The following is a 15787-nucleotide window of genomic DNA, read 5'->3' on the forward strand; positions in this document are numbered from 1 at the left end:
GTCTAGGGCCACACCACCCTGAACGCCCCCCGGTCTCCTCTGGTCTCGGAAGCTAAGCAGGGTCGGGCCTGGTTAGTACTTGGATGGGAGAAGACCGCCTGGGAATACCGGGTGCCGTAGGCTTCTTCTTCTTCTTTTTTTTTTTTTTTTGCCTCTTGTTCTGTCCCCTTTCTGGGAGCGCGGCGGCGGCCCGGGGTGGGGGTCACCCCCACCCTCAGCGCCCGCCGTGGGGTGCCTGGCGCCCCAGCCCGCACCGTGGGGCCTCCTCTTGTCCCAAGCCGCGACACCGCCGCCACGCGGCAGCATGCGTGGCATCTGGACTGTCAGGTCTCAGACCAAAGGTCTGCTCTGTGGGAACCGACACGCTGGAGGAAACCTTGAGAGTCTGAGAGGGGAGGGAGTTCCAGAAGGAGGCCAGGATGTCATTTTGAGGGAGTATGGGACCAGAACTCGTCCCGTTGCTTTTGGGGTTCTATGGGCTCCACGTAGGAATCTTTGGTGGTGGCAGCTGATGTTGGGGGATCCGGAGTCACACCCAGACCTGCTCCACAGGCCTCCTTTTACTTTTCTCTTTGGAGTCGTTATTTTTAAAAAGTGTCTCTTACCTCTCTCATTGCATTTTCTTTTCTCTCTCTTTTCAAGCAGATGATGGGAGTACAAGTATTCAGGTGACATGTGTTGCCCGTGCCCCCCTCCCCCCTGTGTTCTTATTCATTTACCTCTCATGTTGTTCCAGCGTATTGTGGGGGCACCAATGTTAAGGTCGGGTACGTTGCCCTCTCCCAGCCTCCCCCCTCGGGTCAGAGCTTCAAGTGCGCCCATCCCCCAGTCGGTGCGCACCCACCCCATTCCTAATGGAGGTGTATGCCCCTCCCCTCCCCCCACCCGCCCGACACCCACCCGATGATGAAGGTGATTCCTCTCTGTCCACTTAGGTGTCCATCCGTTCGTACCCATTTGCTGGTGAGCGCGCTCACGGGGCGCTCGTGTGTCCATTCTTGGGATACTTGGCTTACTGGAACGGGTTCCAGCTCTGGCCAGGAGAACACGAGAGGCGCCCTCTCACCGCTGCTCCTCACAGCCCAATGGCACTCCGTGGTGTCCACGCGCCACATTTTATTAATGCACTCCTGGATGGATGGGCACTCGGGTCGCTTCCACATCTTTGCGATTGTGTGAATTGTGCCCTAACTGTCACCCTAACCCTTACCCAGCCCGTGTCCTCTGCCCCTGCCTGACGCACTCCTCCCCGGCCAGGCCCAGGCCCGTCACTGTCCCGGGCCCCCGCCTGACCGGCTCCTTCCCGCCCGGCCTGTCACCGTCCTCTGCCCCTGCCTGACATGCTCCTTCCCGCCCGTCCGGCCTCTCACCGTCCTCGGCCCCTGCCTGACCGGCTCCTCCGTCGCCTGGGCCTTCCAAGGGCTTGGTGTGGACGCTGCTTCCAGGAAGCCCTCCAGAAACCCGGCAGCAGGGTGGCCGCAGCAGTCTCCAGCAGCCGTCCCTAAGTCGCGTGCGGGGCCCCCGCTGTGCCGCGGGGACCCAGCCTGGTGTCTTCCCTGAGGCCCTGCGGCTGCCGCTCCCCGCAAGGGGAGAGTCGCGGAGGTGGGGACCGCCTCCTGATGGGGACGTACACGCAGCTCTCCACGTCGGATTCCGGGGCTCTCTGTCCTGCCCGAAGGCCCAGCTGGCCTGCGGGTCCTTAGAGTGGCAAAAACATCCGAAAGCTGAGATTGAGGGTCCGGTGGGTGTCTGCGCTTTTGTGCTGGGCACCCCAGGGAGGCCCGGGGGCTGGCTGGACAACGCGGTCTGCTGGGCGGGGGGGGGGGGGTTAGAGGAGCAACTGATGCCCTTTGCACTTTGGGTAGCAAGAGTCTGAGGTGTCTCTGAGCCCTGTGCCATGTCGGGGGGGGGCGGGGGGGGGGAAGAGGAGGAGGAGGAGGAGGTGGGAAGGGCCGGGGCCTGCAGCCGTGTTCCCGGGGTGGCAGGGCAAGTGGCTTCTTCCACAGGCTGCTTGGCCTGGGCTCCCTGCACCTGGGCCTTTGGAGGACCGGCCCTGTGCTTGCCAACGCTTCCTGCAGGGACCCAGAGCTGGGAGGTTGCATCTCTCAGCCCTGGGTCGGGCAGAGCCCCAGCGGGCCATGCCCACAACCTCTCTCAGCACCGGTCCCCCAGAAGGCTCCTTGGGGACCAGGATTCTCTTGCGGTGACTCTTTAAGGTCTGGCCCCTGGATGGAGGGGCACCAGGAGTAGAGGAGCAGGAAGGGGAAGGGGGTGGCCATGCGAGGGGACACTTTGAGGCCAAGTCCCAGCTTCAGCCTGATCCTCCTGGGAACCCCGGGGTGTACGTCACACCTCCTGGTTGTCCCGCTCTGAGACAAGGAGCCGGGCTTCGCATTCCCACAGCAGCCAGTCGTGGGCTGAGGACACCTGGGGCGTTGGGAACTCCCTGGCTTCTCCTTGGTTTAACATCTGGAGCTGCTTGTGAATCGTGCCGCCACACACACCCGAGTGCAGGTGTCTTCCGCACAGACTGCGGGCCTCGCTCTTCTGAATGCCGCTAGCTGGCCACCCACCCACGGGAGAACCTGGTCAGGGTACTTTCTCTCAGGGGCAGACTCTTTTCCGGGCGGGCTACCGGTGTCTCTGTTTGCTCGTTTCTTTCTTCCATTTCGGGAAAGTCTTCCTTGCTGGGTGTGGAAATCTCCTATGCCTTCCCTCGCCTATTCTGTCAGCTTTCAAATTCTCTTTCAGTTGCCACCCTCACAGATGGATTAGGAAACTCTTTCCGGTGCACTCATTAGTGAAATGACCTCAAGGAAGCTGGAATCCAATATCTAATCGCCGATTTTTAGCGAGTCCACACGCCAGGGTGGTCGGGGTCCAATGCAGCCCCGGCCAGGCCCAGGCCCCTTGGACCGGGCCACAGGAGGACACAGAGGAGGGTCCCGGCCCCCACGGTCGCGGTGCCGGCAGTTCTCCAAGGGCTTGGGCGTTTTCCAGAGGTAGGAGATGGAGGGGACTGATTTCTTCAGCGCCCCACAAACCACGCCACCCCACCCCACCCCACCCCACCCATGGGACACATCCCCAGAGAGAGATGCCCCATACACTCGCTCCCCTCCCCCTTGCGCTGTGCCCCAGCCCTGGCCCGGGGGAATAGGCGGCAGCCCGCCCACAGGGCGGGGGGCACAGCTGAAAGGGGTTGTGGGGGAGGGCGGCCCCTGGCTGGGGTCAAAGGGCGAGCGCCCGGTGCCGGTGCGCGCGTGCGCAGTCAGCGGCGGCGACGCGCTGGGGGTGGGCAGCGGGTAGGTGAAGGAGGCCAGGCGAGGAGACGAGGGGGGCTGGGAGGGCTCCACCTTGGCGGGTCCAGCCGTGGAGGCGCATCTTGTGTGAGTGTGAGTGAGTGTGAGTGTGTGTGTGTGGAGAGAGAGACAGCCCCCCGCCCCGGCCGCCCGGCCCGGCCCGTCACCCCCGTCCCTCGGAGCCCGCCGGACCCGGCCGGCGAACTCAACAGGCCCGGCCGGGCGCGGGGCCTGGGGCGGGAGGAGGCGGCGGGGAAGCGCAGAGACGCTGGGATCTTGAGCGGGGCAGGGGCGCCCTCCGCCGTCTAGGGCCACACCACCCTGAACGCCCCCCGGTCTCCTCTGGTCTCGGAAGCTAAGCAGGGTCGGGCCTGGTTAGTACTTGGATGGGAGAAGACCGCCTGGGAATACCGGGTGCCGTAGGCTTCTTCTTCTTCTTTTTTTTTTTTTTTTGCCTCTTGTTCTGTCCCCTTTCTGGGAGCGCGGCGGCGGCCCGGGGTGGGGGTCACCCCCACCCTCAGCGCCCGCCGTGGGGTGCCTGGCGCCCCAGCCCGCACCGTGGGGCCTCCTCTTGTCCCAAGCCGCGACACCGCCGCCACGCGGCAGCATGCGTGGCATCTGGACTGTCAGGTCTCAGACCAAAGGTCTGCTCTGTGGGAACCGACACGCTGGAGGAAACCTTGAGAGTCTGAGAGGGGAGGGAGTTCCAGAAGGAGGCCAGGATGTCATTTTGAGGGAGTATGGGACCAGAACTCGTCCCGTTGCTTTTGGGGTTCTATGGGCTCCACGTAGGAATCTTTGGTGGTGGCAGCTGATGTTGGGGGATCCGGAGTCACACCCAGACCTGCTCCACAGGCCTCCTTTTACTTTTCTCTTTGGAGTCGTTATTTTTAAAAAGTGTCTCTTACCTCTCTCATTGCATTTTCTTTTCTCTCTCTTTTCAAGCAGATGATGGGAGTACAAGTATTCAGGTGACATGTGTTGCCCGTGCCCCCCTCCCCCCTGTGTTCTTATTCATTTACCTCTCATGTTGTTCCAGCGTATTGTGGGGGCACCAATGTTAAGGTCGGGTACGTTGCCCTCTCCCAGCCTCCCCCCTCGGGTCAGAGCTTCAAGTGCGCCCATCCCCCAGTCGGTGCGCACCCACCCCATTCCTAATGGAGGTGTATGCCCCTCCCCTCCCCCCACCCGCCCGACACCCACCCGATGATGAAGGTGATTCCTCTCTGTCCACTTAGGTGTCCATCCGTTCGTACCCATTTGCTGGTGAGCGCGCTCACGGGGCGCTCGTGTGTCCATTCTTGGGATACTTGGCTTACTGGAACGGGTTCCAGCTCTGGCCAGGAGAACACGAGAGGCGCCCTCTCACCGCTGCTCCTCACAGCCCAATGGCACTCCGTGGTGTCCACGCGCCACATTTTATTAATGCACTCCTGGATGGATGGGCACTCGGGTCGCTTCCACATCTTTGCGATTGTGTGAATTGTGCCCTAACTGTCACCCTAACCCTTACCCAGCCCGTGTCCTCTGCCCCTGCCTGACGCACTCCTCCCCGGCCAGGCCCAGGCCCGTCACTGTCCCGGGCCCCCGCCTGACCGGCTCCTTCCCGCCCGGCCTGTCACCGTCCTCTGCCCCTGCCTGACATACTCCTTCCCGCCCGTCCGGCCTCTCACCGTCCTCGGCCCCTGCCTGACCGGCTCCTCCGTCGCCTGGGCCTTCCAAGGGCTTGGTGTGGACGCTGCTTCCAGGAAGCCCTCCAGAAACCCGGCAGCAGGGTGGCCGCAGCAGTCTCCAGCAGCCGTCCCTAAGTCGCGTGCGGGGCCCCCGCTGTGCCGCGGGGACCCAGCCTGGTGTCTTCCCTGAGGCCCTGCGGCTGCCGCTCCCCGCAAGGGGAGAGTCGCGGAGGTGGGGACCGCCTCCTGATGGGGACGTACACGCAGCTCTCCACGTCGGATTCCGGGGCTCTCTGTCCTGCCCGAAGGCCCAGCTGGCCTGCGGGTCCTTAGAGTGGCAAAAACATCCGAAAGCTGAGATTGAGGGTCCGGTGGGTGTCTGCGCTTTTGTGCTGGGCACCCCAGGGAGGCCCGGGGGCTGGCTGGACAACGCGGTCTGCTGGGCGGGGGGGGGGGTTAGAGGAGCAACTGATGCCCTTTGCACTTTGGGTAGCAAGAGTCTGAGGTGTCTCTGAGCCCTGTGCCATGTCGGAGGGGGGCGGGGGGGGGAAGAGGAGGAGGAGGAGGAGGTGGGAAGGGCCGGGGCCTGCAGCCGTGTTCCCGGGGTGGCAGGGCAAGTGGCTTCTTCCACAGGCTGCTTGGCCTGGGCTCCCTGCACCTGGGCCTTTGGAGGACCGGCCCTGTGCTTGCCAACGCTTCCTGCAGGGACCCAGAGCTGGGAGGTTGCATCTCTCAGCCCTGGGTCGGGCAGAGCCCCAGCGGGCCATGCCCACAACCTCTCTCAGCACCGGTCCCCCAGAAGGCTCCTTGGGGACCAGGATTCTCTTGCGGTGACTCTTTAAGGTCTGGCCCCTGGATGGAGGGGCACCAGGAGTAGAGGAGCAGGAAGGGGAAGGGGGTGGCCATGCGAGGGGACACTTTGAGGCCAAGTCCCAGCTTCAGCCTGATCCTCCTGGGAACCCCGGGGTGTACGTCACACCTCCTGGTTGTCCCGCTCTGAGACAAGGAGCCGGGCTTCGCATTCCCACAGCAGCCAGTCGTGGGCTGAGGACACCTGGGGCGTTGGGAACTCCCTGGCTTCTCCTTGGTTTAACATCTGGAGCTGCTTGTGAATCGTGCCGCCACACACACCCGAGTGCAGGTGTCTTCCGCACAGACTGCGGGCCTCGCTCTTCTGAATGCCGCTAGCTGGCCACCCACCCACGGGTGAACCTGGTCAGGGTACTTTCTCTCAGGGGCAGACTCTTTTCCGGGCGGGCTACCGGTGTCTCTGTTTGCTCCTTTCTTTCTTCCATTTCGGGAAAGTCTTCCTTGCTGGGTGTGGAAATCTCCTATGCCTTCCCTCGCCTATTCTGTCAGCTTTCAAATTCTCTTTCAGTTGCCACCCTCACAGATGGATTAGGAAACTCTTTCCGGTGCACTCATTAGTGAAATGACCTCAAGGAAGCTGGAATCCAATATCTAATCGCCGATTTTTAGCGAGTCCACACGCCAGGGTGGTCGGGGTCCAATGCAGCCCCGGCCAGGCCCAGGCCCCTTGGACCGGGCCACAGGAGGACACAGAGGAGGGTCCCGGCCCCCACGGTCGCGGTGCCGGCAGTTCTCCAAGGGCTTGGGCGTTTTCCAGAGGTAGGAGATGGAGGGGACTGATTTCTTCAGCGCCCCACAAACCACGCCACCCCACCCCACCCCACCCCACCCATGGGACACATCCCCAGAGAGAGATGCCCCATACACTCGCTCCCCTCCCCCTTGCGCTGTGCCCCAGCCCTGGCCCGGGGGAATAGGCGGCAGCCCGCCCACAGGGCGGGGGGCACAGCTGAAAGGGGTTGTGGGGGAGGGCGGCCCCTGGCTGGGGTCAAAGGGCGAGCGCCCGGTGCCGGTGCGCGCGTGCGCAGTCAGCGGCGGCGACGCGCTGGGGGTGGGCAGCGGGTAGGTGAAGGAGGCCAGGCGAGGAGACGAGGGGGGCTGGGAGGGCTCCACCTTGGCGGGTCCAGCCGTGGAGGCGCATCTTGTGTGAGTGTGAGTGAGTGTGAGTGTGTGTGTGTGGAGAGAGAGACAGCCCCCCGCCCCGGCCGCCCGGCCCGGCCCGTCACCCCCGTCCCTCGGAGCCCGCCGGACCCGGCCGGCGAACTCAACAGGCCCGGCCGGGCGCGGGGCCTGGGGCGGGAGGAGGCGGCGGGGAAGCGCAGAGACGCTGGGATCTTGAGCGGGGCAGGGGCGCCCTCCGCCGTCTAGGGCCACACCACCCTGAACGCCCCCCGGTCTCCTCTGGTCTCGGAAGCTAAGCAGGGTCGGGCCTGGTTAGTACTTGGATGGGAGAAGACCGCCTGGGAATACCGGGTGCCGTAGGCTTCTTCTTCTTCTTTTTTTTTTTTTTTTGCCTCTTGTTCTGTCCCCTTTCTGGGAGCGCGGCGGCGGCCCGGGGTGGGGGTCACCCCCACCCTCAGCGCCCGCCGTGGGGTGCCTGGCGCCCCAGCCCGCACCGTGGGGCCTCCTCTTGTCCCAAGCCGCGACACCGCCGCCACGCGGCAGCATGCGTGGCATCTGGACTGTCAGGTCTCAGACCAAAGGTCTGCTCTGTGGGAACCGACACGCTGGAGGAAACCTTGAGAGTCTGAGAGGGGAGGGAGTTCCAGAAGGAGGCCAGGATGTCATTTTGAGGGAGTATGGGACCAGAACTCGTCCCGTTGCTTTTGGGGTTCTATGGGCTCCACGTAGGAATCTTTGGTGGTGGCAGCTGATGTTGGGGGATCCGGAGTCACACCCAGACCTGCTCCACAGGCCTCCTTTTACTTTTCTCTTTGGAGTCGTTATTTTTAAAAAGTGTCTCTTACCTCTCTCATTGCATTTTCTTTTCTCTCTCTTTTCAAGCAGATGATGGGAGTACAAGTATTCAGGTGACATGTGTTGCCCGTGCCCCCCTCCCCCCTGTGTTCTTATTCATTTACCTCTCATGTTGTTCCAGCGTATTGTGGGGGCACCAATGTTAAGGTCGGGTACGTTGCCCTCTCCCAGCCTCCCCCCTCGGGTCAGAGCTTCAAGTGCGCCCATCCCCCAGTCGGTGCGCACCCACCCCATTCCTAATGGAGGTGTATGCCCCTCCCCTCCCCCCACCCGCCCGACACCCACCCGATGATGAAGGTGATTCCTCTCTGTCCACTTAGGTGTCCATCCGTTCGTACCCATTTGCTGGTGAGCGCGCTCACGGGGCGCTCGTGTGTCCATTCTTGGGATACTTGGCTTACTGGAACGGGTTCCAGCTCTGGCCAGGAGAACACGAGAGGCGCCCTCTCACCGCTGCTCCTCACAGCCCAATGGCACTCCGTGGTGTCCACGCGCCACATTTTATTAATGCACTCCTGGATGGATGGGCACTCGGGTCGCTTCCACATCTTTGCGATTGTGTGAATTGTGCCCTAACTGTCACCCTAACCCTTACCCAGCCCGTGTCCTCTGCCCCTGCCTGACGCACTCCTCCCCGGCCAGGCCCAGGCCCGTCACTGTCCCGGGCCCCCGCCTGACCGGCTCCTTCCCGCCCGGCCTGTCACCGTCCTCTGCCCCTGCCTGACATGCTCCTTCCCGCCCGTCCGGCCTCTCACCGTCCTCGGCCCCTGCCTGACCGGCTCCTCCGTCGCCTGGGCCTTCCAAGGGCTTGGTGTGGACGCTGCTTCCAGGAAGCCCTCCAGAAACCCGGCAGCAGGGTGGCCGCAGCAGTCTCCAGCAGCCGTCCCTAAGTCGCGTGCGGGGCCCCCGCTGTGCCGCGGGGACCCAGCCTGGTGTCTTCCCTGAGGCCCTGCGGCTGCCGCTCCCCGCAAGGGGAGAGTCGCGGAGGTGGGGACCGCCTCCTGATGGGGACGTACACGCAGCTCTCCACGTCGGATTCCGGGGCTCTCTGTCCTGCCCGAAGGCCCAGCTGGCCTGCGGGTCCTTAGAGTGGCAAAAACATCCGAAAGCTGAGATTGAGGGTCCGGTGGGTGTCTGCGCTTTTGTGCTGGGCACCCCAGGGAGGCCCGGGGGCTGGCTGGACAACGCGGTCTGCTGGGCGGGGGGGGGGGTTAGAGGAGCAACTGATGCCCTTTGCACTTTGGGTAGCAAGAGTCTGAGGTGTCTCTGAGCCCTGTGCCATGTCGGGGGGGGGCGGGGGGGGGAAGAGGAGGAGGAGGAGGAGGTGGGAAGGGCCGGGGCCTGCAGCCGTGTTCCCGGGGTGGCAGGGCAAGTGGCTTCTTCCACAGGCTGCTTGGCCTGGGCTCCCTGCACCTGGGCCTTTGGAGGACCGGCCCTGTGCTTGCCAACGCTTCCTGCAGGGACCCAGAGCTGGGAGGTTGCATCTCTCAGCCCTGGGTCGGGCAGAGCCCCAGCGGGCCATGCCCACAACCTCTCTCAGCACCGGTCCCCCAGAAGGCTCCTTGGGGACCAGGATTCTCTTGCGGTGACTCTTTAAGGTCTGGCCCCTGGATGGAGGGGCACCAGGAGTAGAGGAGCAGGAAGGGGAAGGGGGTGGCCATGCGAGGGGACACTTTGAGGCCAAGTCCCAGCTTCAGCCTGATCCTCCTGGGAACCCCGGGGTGTACGTCACACCTCCTGGTTGTCCCGCTCTGAGACAAGGAGCCGGGCTTCGCATTCCCACAGCAGCCAGTCGTGGGCTGAGGACACCTGGGGCGTTGGGAACTCCCTGGCTTCTCCTTGGTTTAACATCTGGAGCTGCTTGTGAATCGTGCCGCCACACACACCCGAGTGCAGGTGTCTTCCGCACAGACTGCGGGCCTCGCTCTTCTGAATGCCGCTAGCTGGCCACCCACCCACGGGTGAACCTGGTCAGGGTACTTTCTCTCAGGGGCAGACTCTTTTCCGGGCGGGCTACCGGTGTCTCTGTTTGCTCCTTTCTTTCTTCCATTTCGGGAAAGTCTTCCTTGCTGGGTGTGGAAATCTCCTATGCCTTCCCTCGCCTATTCTGTCAGCTTTCAAATTCTCTTTCAGTTGCCACCCTCACAGATGGATTAGGAAACTCTTTCCGGTGCACTCATTAGTGAAATGACCTCAAGGAAGCTGGAATCCAATATCTAATCGCCGATTTTTAGCGAGTCCACACGCCAGGGTGGTCGGGGTCCAATGCAGCCCCGGCCAGGCCCAGGCCCCTTGGACCGGGCCACAGGAGGACACAGAGGAGGGTCCCGGCCCCCACGGTCGCGGTGCCGGCAGTTCTCCAAGGGCTTGGGCGTTTTCCAGAGGTAGGAGATGGAGGGGACTGATTTCTTCAGCGCCCCACAAACCACGCCACCCCACCCCACCCCACCCCACCCATGGGACACATCCCCAGAGAGAGATGCCCCATACACTCGCTCCCCTCCCCCTTGCGCTGTGCCCCAGCCCTGGCCCGGGGGAATAGGCGGCAGCCCGCCCACAGGGCGGGGGGCACAGCTGAAAGGGGTTGTGGGGGAGGGCGGCCCCTGGCTGGGGTCAAAGGGCGAGCGCCCGGTGCCGGTGCGCGCGTGCGCAGTCAGCGGCGGCGACGCGCTGGGGGTGGGCAGCGGGTAGGTGAAGGAGGCCAGGCGAGGAGACGAGGGGGGCTGGGAGGGCTCCACCTTGGCGGGTCCAGCCGTGGAGGCGCATCTTGTGTGAGTGTGAGTGAGTGTGAGTGTGTGTGTGTGGAGAGAGAGACAGCCCCCCGCCCCGGCCGCCCGGCCCGGCCCGTCACCCCCGTCCCTCGGAGCCCGCCGGACCCGGCCGGCGAACTCAACAGGCCCGGCCGGGCGCGGGGCCTGGGGCGGGAGGAGGCGGCGGGGAAGCGCAGAGACGCTGGGATCTTGAGCGGGGCAGGGGCGCCCTCCGCCGTCTAGGGCCACACCACCCTGAACGCCCCCCGGTCTCCTCTGGTCTCGGAAGCTAAGCAGGGTCGGGCCTGGTTAGTACTTGGATGGGAGAAGACCGCCTGGGAATACCGGGTGCCGTAGGCTTCTTCTTCTTCTTTTTTTTTTTTTTTTGCCTCTTGTTCTGTCCCCTTTCTGGGAGCGCGGCGGCGGCCCGGGGTGGGGGTCACCCCCACCCTCAGCGCCCGCCGTGGGGTGCCTGGCGCCCCAGCCCGCACCGTGGGGCCTCCTCTTGTCCCAAGCCGCGACACCGCCGCCACGCGGCAGCATGCGTGGCATCTGGACTGTCAGGTCTCAGACCAAAGGTCTGCTCTGTGGGAACCGACACGCTGGAGGAAACCTTGAGAGTCTGAGAGGGGAGGGAGTTCCAGAAGGAGGCCAGGATGTCATTTTGAGGGAGTATGGGACCAGAACTCGTCCCGTTGCTTTTGGGGTTCTATGGGCTCCACGTAGGAATCTTTGGTGGTGGCAGCTGATGTTGGGGGATCCGGAGTCACACCCAGACCTGCTCCACAGGCCTCCTTTTACTTTTCTCTTTGGAGTCGTTATTTTTAAAAAGTGTCTCTTACCTCTCTCATTGCATTTTCTTTTCTCTCTCTTTTCAAGCAGATGATGGGAGTACAAGTATTCAGGTGACATGTGTTGCCCGTGCCCCCCTCCCCCCTGTGTTCTTATTCATTTACCTCTCATGTTGTTCCAGCGTATTGTGGGGGCACCAATGTTAAGGTCGGGTACGTTGCCCTCTCCCAGCCTCCCCCCTCGGGTCAGAGCTTCAAGTGCGCCCATCCCCCAGTCGGTGCGCACCCACCCCATTCCTAATGGAGGTGTATGCCCCTCCCCTCCCCCCACCCGCCCGACACCCACCCGATGATGAAGGTGATTCCTCTCTGTCCACTTAGGTGTCCATCCGTTCGTACCCATTTGCTGGTGAGCGCGCTCACGGGGCGCTCGTGTGTCCATTCTTGGGATACTTGGCTTACTGGAACGGGTTCCAGCTCTGGCCAGGAGAACACGAGAGGCGCCCTCTCACCGCTGCTCCTCACAGCCCAATGGCACTCCGTGGTGTCCACGCGCCACATTTTATTAATGCACTCCTGGATGGATGGGCACTCGGGTCGCTTCCACATCTTTGCGATTGTGTGAATTGTGCCCTAACTGTCACCCTAACCCTTACCCAGCCCGTGTCCTCTGCCCCTGCCTGACGCACTCCTCCCCGGCCAGGCCCAGGCCCGTCACTGTCCCGGGCCCCCGCCTGACCGGCTCCTTCCCGCCCGGCCTGTCACCGTCCTCTGCCCCTGCCTGACATGCTCCTTCCCGCCCGTCCGGCCTCTCACCGTCCTCGGCCCCTGCCTGACCGGCTCCTCCGTCGCCTGGGCCTTCCAAGGGCTTGGTGTGGACGCTGCTTCCAGGAAGCCCTCCAGAAACCCGGCAGCAGGGTGGCCGCAGCAGTCTCCAGCAGCCGTCCCTAAGTCGCGTGCGGGGCCCCCGCTGTGCCGCGGGGACCCAGCCTGGTGTCTTCCCTGAGGCCCTGCGGCTGCCGCTCCCCGCAAGGGGAGAGTCGCGGAGGTGGGGACCGCCTCCTGATGGGGACGTACACGCAGCTCTCCACGTCGGATTCCGGGGCTCTCTGTCCTGCCCGAAGGCCCAGCTGGCCTGCGGGTCCTTAGAGTGGCAAAAACATCCGAAAGCTGAGATTGAGGGTCCGGTGGGTGTCTGCGCTTTTGTGCTGGGCACCCCAGGGAGGCCCGGGGGCTGGCTGGACAACGCGGTCTGCTGGGCGGGGGGGGGGGGGTTAGAGGAGCAACTGATGCCCTTTGCACTTTGGGTAGCAAGAGTCTGAGGTGTCTCTGAGCCCTGTGCCATGTCGGGGGGGGGCGGGGGGGGGGAAGAGGAGGAGGAGGAGGAGGTGGGAAGGGCCGGGGCCTGCAGCCGTGTTCCCGGGGTGGCAGGGCAAGTGGCTTCTTCCACAGGCTGCTTGGCCTGGGCTCCCTGCACCTGGGCCTTTGGAGGACCGGCCCTGTGCTTGCCAACGCTTCCTGCAGGGACCCAGAGCTGGGAGGTTGCATCTCTCAGCCCTGGGTCGGGCAGAGCCCCAGCGGGCCATGCCCACAACCTCTCTCAGCACCGGTCCCCCAGAAGGCTCCTTGGGGACCAGGATTCTCTTGCGGTGACTCTTTAAGGTCTGGCCCCTGGATGGAGGGGCACCAGGAGTAGAGGAGCAGGAAGGGGAAGGGGGTGGCCATGCGAGGGGACACTTTGAGGCCAAGTCCCAGCTTCAGCCTGATCCTCCTGGGAACCCCGGGGTGTACGTCACACCTCCTGGTTGTCCCGCTCTGAGACAAGGAGCCGGGCTTCGCATTCCCACAGCAGCCAGTCGTGGGCTGAGGACACCTGGGGCGTTGGGAACTCCCTGGCTTCTCCTTGGTTTAACATCTGGAGCTGCTTGTGAATCGTGCCGCCACACACACCCGAGTGCAGGTGTCTTCCGCACAGACTGCGGGCCTCGCTCTTCTGAATGCCGCTAGCTGGCCACCCACCCACGGGAGAACCTGGTCAGGGTACTTTCTCTCAGGGGCAGACTCTTTTCCGGGCGGGCTACCGGTGTCTCTGTTTGCTCCTTTCTTTCTTCCATTTCGGGAAAGTCTTCCTTGCTGGGTGTGGAAATCTCCTATGCCTTCCCTCGCCTATTCTGTCAGCTTTCAAATTCTCTTTCAGTTGCCACCCTCACAGATGGATTAGGAAACTCTTTCCGGTGCACTCATTAGTGAAATGACCTCAAGGAAGCTGGAATCCAATATCTAATCGCCGATTTTTAGCGAGTCCACACGCCAGGGTGGTCGGGGTCCAATGCAGCCCCGGCCAGGCCCAGGCCCCTTGGACCGGGCCACAGGAGGACACAGAGGAGGGTCCCGGCCCCCACGGTCGCGGTGCCGGCAGTTCTCCAAGGGCTTGGGCGTTTTCCAGAGGTAGGAGATGGAGGGGACTGATTTCTTCAGCGCCCCACAAACCACGCCACCCCACCCCACCCCACCCCACCCATGGGACACATCCCCAGAGAGAGATGCCCCATACACTCGCTCCCCTCCCCCTTGCGCTGTGCCCCAGCCCTGGCCCGGGGGAATAGGCGGCAGCCCGCCCACAGGGCGGGGGGCACAGCTGAAAGGGGTTGTGGGGGAGGGCGGCCCCTGGCTGGGGTCAAAGGGCGAGCGCCCGGTGCCGGTGCGCGCGTGCGCAGTCAGCGGCGGCGACGCGCTGGGGGTGGGCAGCGGGTAGGTGAAGGAGGCCAGGCGAGGAGACGAGGGGGGCTGGGAGGGCTCCACCTTGGCGGGTCCAGCCGTGGAGGCGCATCTTGTGTGAGTGTGAGTGAGTGTGAGTGTGTGTGTGTGGAGAGAGAGACAGCCCCCCGCCCCGGCCGCCCGGCCCGGCCCGTCACCCCCGTCCCTCGGAGCCCGCCGGACCCGGCCGGCGAACTCAACAGGCCCGGCCGGGCGCGGGGCCTGGGGCGGGAGGAGGCGGCGGGGAAGCGCAGAGACGCTGGGATCTTGAGCGGGGCAGGGGCGCCCTCCGCCGTCTAGGGCCACACCACCCTGAACGCCCCCCGGTCTCCTCTGGTCTCGGAAGCTAAGCAGGGTCGGGCCTGGTTAGTACTTGGATGGGAGAAGACCGCCTGGGAATACCGGGTGCCGTAGGCTTCTTCTTCTTCTTTTTTTTTTTTTTTTGCCTCTTGTTCTGTCCCCTTTCTGGGAGCGCGGCGGCGGCCCGGGGTGGGGGTCACCCCCACCCTCAGCGCCCGCCGTGGGGTGCCTGGCGCCCCAGCCCGCACCGTGGGGCCTCCTCTTGTCCCAAGCCGCGACACCGCCGCCACGCGGCAGCATGCGTGGCATCTGGACTGTCAGGTCTCAGACCAAAGGTCTGCTCTGTGGGAACCGACACGCTGGAGGAAACCTTGAGAGTCTGAGAGGGGAGGGAGTTCCAGAAGGAGGCCAGGATGTCATTTTGAGGGAGTATGGGACCAGAACTCGTCCCGTTGCTTTTGGGGTTCTATGGGCTCCACGTAGGAATCTTTGGTGGTGGCAGCTGATGTTGGGGGATCCGGAGTCACACCCAGACCTGCTCCACAGGCCTCCTTTTACTTTTCTCTTTGGAGTCGTTATTTTTAAAAAGTGTCTCTTACCTCTCTCATTGCATTTTCTTTTCTCTCTCTTTTCAAGCAGATGATGGGAGTACAAGTATTCAGGTGACATGTGTTGCCCGTGCCCCCCTCCCCCCTGTGTTCTTATTCATTTACCTCTCATGTTGTTCCAGCGTATTGTGGGGGCACCAATGTTAAGGTCGGGTACGTTGCCCTCTCCCAGCCTCCCCCCTCGGGTCAGAGCTTCAAGTGCGCCCATCCCCCAGTCGGTGCGCACCCACCCCATTCCTAATGGAGGTGTATGCCCCTCCCCTCCCCCCACCCGCCCGACACCCACCCGATGATGAAGGTGATTCCTCTCTGTCCACTTAGGTGTCCATCCGTTCGTACCCATTTGCTGGTGAGCGCGCTCACGGGGCGCTCGTGTGTCCATTCTTGGGATACTTGGCTTACTGGAACGGGTTCCAGCTCTGGCCAGGAGAACACGAGAGGCGCCCTCTCACCGCTGCTCCTCACAGCCCAATGGCACTCCGTGGTGTCCACGCGCCACATTTTATTAATGCACTCCTGGATGGATGGGCACTCGGGTCGCTTCCACATCTTTGCGATTGTGTGAATTGTGCCCTAACTGTCACCCTAACCCTTACCCAGCCCGTGTCCTCTGCCCCTGCCTGACGCACTCCTCCCCGGCCAGGCCCAGGCCCGTCACTGTCCCGGGCCCCCGCCTGACCGGCTCCTTCCCGCCCGGCCTGTCACCGTCCTCTGCCCCTGCCTGACATGCTCCTTCCCGCCCGTCCGGCCTCTCACCGT

At 63.6% G+C, this 15787-nt stretch overlaps 5 pseudogenes; all 5 read left to right on the forward strand.

Moving 5' to 3' along the window:
• On the forward strand, nt 1–123 carry LOC142869132 (uncharacterized; annotated as a pseudogene).
• A 3482-nt stretch (nt 124–3605) lies between these two features.
• LOC142869133 (uncharacterized) lies at nt 3606–3728 on the forward strand (annotated as a pseudogene).
• A 3479-nt stretch (nt 3729–7207) lies between these two features.
• LOC142869134 (uncharacterized) lies at nt 7208–7330 on the forward strand (annotated as a pseudogene).
• Nucleotides 7331–10809: 3479 nt separating this feature from the next.
• On the forward strand, nt 10810–10932 carry LOC142869136 (uncharacterized; annotated as a pseudogene).
• A 3482-nt stretch (nt 10933–14414) lies between these two features.
• LOC142869137 (uncharacterized) lies at nt 14415–14537 on the forward strand (annotated as a pseudogene).
• Nucleotides 14538–15787: the final 1250 nt, after the last annotated feature.

The sequence above is a fragment of the Microcebus murinus genome, unplaced genomic scaffold (assembly GCF_040939455.1).
Source record: "Microcebus murinus isolate Inina unplaced genomic scaffold, M.murinus_Inina_mat1.0 scaf059_hap2_Mmur4.0, whole genome shotgun sequence".
Taxonomy (NCBI): Eukaryota; Metazoa; Chordata; class Mammalia; order Primates; family Cheirogaleidae; genus Microcebus; species Microcebus murinus.